This window comes from Perognathus longimembris, chromosome 10 (assembly GCF_023159225.1).
Source record: "Perognathus longimembris pacificus isolate PPM17 chromosome 10, ASM2315922v1, whole genome shotgun sequence".
Classification (NCBI taxonomy): domain Eukaryota; kingdom Metazoa; phylum Chordata; class Mammalia; order Rodentia; family Heteromyidae; genus Perognathus; species Perognathus longimembris.
In genome coordinates this window covers 43,991,771-43,996,198 of record NC_063170.1, presented here as the reverse complement: position 1 = coordinate 43,996,198, position 4,428 = coordinate 43,991,771, and the positions used below count along the sequence as shown (strand labels likewise).

The 4,428-nt window shown below is 39.5% G+C and overlaps 1 non-coding gene across 1 annotated transcript; it reads left to right on the top strand.

Annotated features, from left to right (window-relative positions):
- Positions 1 to 3,557: 3,557 nt before the first annotated feature.
- Positions 3,558 to 3,739, top strand: LOC125358907. Its single transcript, XR_007212431.1, has one exon. It is a non-coding gene; the product is annotated as a U2 spliceosomal RNA (small nuclear RNA).
- The last annotated feature ends 689 nt before the right edge of the window (positions 3,740 to 4,428 follow it).

The window sequence follows — 4,428 nt, the reverse complement described above, 5'->3', positions numbered from 1 at the left end:
TTGTTGATTTTTTCTTTTTTTGGTCTGCAGTTTTCTCACTTTCAAGTTTGTGTATTCTTTGATGCTTTTTTGTCATTAATTTTGCTTTTCTCTATTTTCCTAACATGGTAACTTAGATTATCGATTCATTGTTTTTATACCTTCCTTCTTTTGTAATGTGCATATTCTAGCTATAATTTTCCTTCAAGCTAACTCTCAGTCTTTCTGCAGCCCACAATTTTATTTTATTTTACTTTATTTTATTTTTTGCCAGTCCTGGGGCTTGAACTCAAAGCCTGAGCACCGACCCTGAGCTTCTTTTTGCTCAAGGCCAGCACTCTACCACTTGAGCCACAGCACCACTTCTGGCTTTTTCTATATATGTGGTGCTGAGGAATAGAACCCAGGGCTTCATGTATATGAGGCAAGCACTTTTTGCCACTAGGCCATGTTCCCAGCCCCAGCCCACAAATTATGAAAATTTTTATTTCTGTTTCCATTTAGCTCATCTGTTTTTAAATTTCTCTTGAGACTTTTTCTTTGATGCATGTGTTGTTAAGCGTATATTTTTATATTACTCGCTAAATATTTTCGGTTTCCTTGGCTACATTTTTATTATTGATTTATGGTTTAATCCCACTGTGCTTTGCAAACATATTTTGTGTGATTTTTGTATTAATAATTAAAGCATAGCTAATGATATGGTATATGATCTAAATGGCAAATGTTTTATATGAACTTGAGAAAAATTTGATTTTGTTGGATGAACTATTTTGTAAATGTCAATTAAATCATGTTGATGGAGGTTTCTATTTCATTCAACAATATTCTTGCTGATTTTCTGCTCGGCATGTATGTCAATTACTGATTGAGATGTGGTGAAGAATTTTGGGTTTTGCCTGTCTCTCTTATTTCTTCTACTTTGGAGTTCTTTGACTTGCGATTATCTTTATATTCTATTTTCTGCAGTTTGAATATAAACCTATGTATAGAGTCCTCCCCCTCTTCATCTTCCTCCTCCTCCTCTTCCTCCTCCTCCTCCTCCTCCTCCTCCTCCTCCTCCTCCTCCTCCTCCTCCTCCTCCTCCTCCTTCTCCTCCTCCTCCTCCTCTATTCTACTTGGACATTTTCTCAACTTCTTGGATCTACGCTTTTGTGCCTAAGAATTCTGGAAAAGTCTCAGCTATTATTACCCCAAGTATTTATTCTTTCTATCTTCTTTCTCCATTCTCATAACACAAAAATTATAATTTTTCTAATTTTCTCATATTTCTTTTTTATTTTGTTTCATGTTGCCTTTTTTTAGCATTTCAGTTTGGGAAATTTCTAGAGAAATATCTTTAAATTCACTGGTTGTTTTCTTAACTATTGTTCAGTTATTGATTGCTCCATCAAAAGTGTTCTCCATATAATGCATTTTATTTCTGCCGTTTCATTTTGATCCTTAGAGCTCTTGTCTAACTATATTACTCATCTGGTCTTGCATGTTGTACATTTTTTTCTTTTATAGCTTTCAGCATGTTAATCTTATTTATTTAACTTTTTCCTGATAATTGAATAAATACTTGCCATATCTAAGAAGTTTTTGATGTCTCCAGAATTGCTTTATGTCTCCAGATTGTTATTTCTTGATATTTTAGTATGTTGAAAACTAGATATGGGGCTGGGGATATGGGCCTAGTGGCAAGAGTGCTTGCCTTGCATACATGAGGACCTGGGTTCAATTCCCCAGCACCACATATACAGAAAACGGCCAGAAGTGGTGCTGTGGCTCAAGTGGCAGAGTGCTAGCCTTGAGCGGGAAGAAGCCAGGGACAGTGCTCAGGCCCTGAGTCCAAGCCCCAGAAATGGCCAAAAAAAAAAAAAAAGACTAGATATGGAATGGTTATATATTAGAAATTAACATCTACAGAGCTTCAGTGTGAGGTTCTGTTTTAGGCTAAGAGTTACACTGTATTTAATGTTTGCAGTTGTGATGAGTGTCAGAGGTTTTTCAGTTTATTTTAGCATCATATTGTTTTCATTCCTGTTGTCTTTGAATTGTGTAGCAACTTCCCTCTTAAAGTCTGTTTCTTTCAGCTCTTTAAACTAAATTTTTCCCCTGTTGATGTGGTAGTACGGTATTGCAGGAGGATAATATTCTATAATCTTAAGAATAAATCTTCATATTTTAAAACTGAGCCTGAGTCTATGGACTATGACCTATGGAAGAGTTTCCTAGGTCTCCAATCTCCATTGCTAAAAGCATCCAAGACTGGCCGGGAACATAGCTTAGCAGTAGAGTACTTGTCTTGCATGAACAAAACCCTCAGCTCAATTCCTCAGCACCACATAAACAGAAAAAGCCGGAAGTGGTGCTGTGGCTCAAGAGGTAGAGTGCTAGCCTTGAGTAAAAAGAAGCCAAGGACAGTGCTCAACCTTTGAGCTCAAGCCCCAGGACTGGCGGGGAAAAAAATCCAAGACTGCAGTGTTTATTTACAAGGCTTGGTGTTATCTGCAGTTTCTAGGCATCTATTCGAGTTTTAGAATGTACCCTGTGGCTAATGAAGGGCTACTGTAGTTTTACTTGAGAGTGGCCTCCACCTGAGAGAACAAGATGCTCTAAGTGCACTTTTAAAGGTTTACTTTTCTTCTTTTCCTAGAATGTCCTAGAATATGTGGGCATTCATTGCTGGTCTTCACAGTGGGAACCAGGTGGGCTTTCTCCAGGAGTTTTTACTTTCTGGTCAGAATCTAGCAATTTATCAATCACAGTTTTATAATATTCCTAATGGTTTCTGATTTCAGTGGTTTTTGGACCCTTGCTGAGCTGTGGTTTCTCTGATTGTGGTTCTCTGACTCTCCTGTCTGTACAGAGTTTTGCAATGTAACCTCAATTCAATGATGAATCTAACGTATTTGTTGACTTTTAGCTTTTGAGTGTTCTTGTTTGGGGATGAAAGTAGAGGTTTCTAGACTCTTTATGAAGTATCTGCCTGCCTGCTTCTCCTCCCTCTCTCCCTCTCTTCTTTGCCTTGCTTTGTCCCTTTCTTCCTTCCAATGACATTCCAATGATTATAATTGACATTCATAATTTCACAAGTGAGTCATGGTTACCATAGTTTACTTTATACATGTCATTTTTCCCTAGGTCACTGACCTTAGTTAAGTAGGTAGTTTGATGTCATTTGCCGCCAAGTTCAACATCTAGTACTCCTAGTGGATGATCTCGCTTGACTTCCTTCCTTCCTTCCTTCCTTCCTTCCTTCCTTCCTTCCTTCCTTCCTTCCTTCCTTCCTTCCTTCCTTTCTTCTTTCTTCCTTCCTTTCTTTCTTCCTTTTTTCTTTCTTTCTTTCTTTCTTTCTTCTTTCTTTCTTTCTTTCTTTTCTTCCTTCTTTCTTTCTTTCCCTCCCTCCCTCCTCCCTCCTCCCTCCCTCCCTCCCTCCCTCCCTCCCTCCCTCCCTCCCTCCCTTCCTTCCTTCCTTCCTTCCTTCCTTCCTTCCTTCCTTCCTTCCTTCCTTCCTTCCTTCCTTCCTTCCTTCCTCCCTTCCTTCCTCCCTTCCTTCCTCCTTCATTTCTTTTTAAATGTGTGACATATATAACACTTCTTGGCCTTTTGGCTAAGATCAAGTGTAGTATCTGTTCTTATCAGTTTAAATGTGTGACTTATAGACTTTCATTTATTCTGCACACCTCTTTTTTTTTTTTGGCCAGTCCTGGGCCTTGGACTCAGGGCCTGAGCACTGTCCCTGGCTTCTTCCCGCTCAAGGCTAGCACCCTGCCACTTGAGCCACAGCGCCGCTTCTGGCCGTTTTCTGTATATGTGGTGCTGGGGAATCGAACCTAGGGCCTCGTGTATCCGAGGCAGGCACTCTTGCCACTAGGCTATATCCCCAGCCCACACCTCTTTTTTTTTATTAAGTGCTGTAATTTTTAAGCCTGACTTCAAAGCAATTGATATCATGTCAGAATTTCTTAGTGGTCTCTTGATAATCAGTCAAGGCTGTGCACACTCATTTGGACCAGACAAGACTCAGTCTCTGTTCATGCATCTTTGCATGAATTGGGTGGGTTCATTAACAATTTACATAGTTTGATGTTTGATCCTGGATTTTTCTGCTTGCACAAGGTCTCACATCCAGTGGTAAGCTGTCTATCATCAGTGTGAGCATAGCTTCAAACAAGGTCTCTACCATCCAGACCTCCAGACATATGTGAGTGTGTTAAAATTTCTCAATTGCCTCATTCTCCATATATCCCCCTGCATTGATGGCTAATTTGACTATCCATTTCTTTCCACAACAACTATCATAACCTCAGGCTAATCAATATTGGCTATCTTCCTTATTTGTCACCAAAATCACCACTGTTTCCTACACTATGGAGGACCGAGGGACTTTTCTGAGCTATGTTGACTATCTGTCTACATAGCTGGGTTTACCTGAAGAGACAGGAGGGAAGAGGCAGAAGA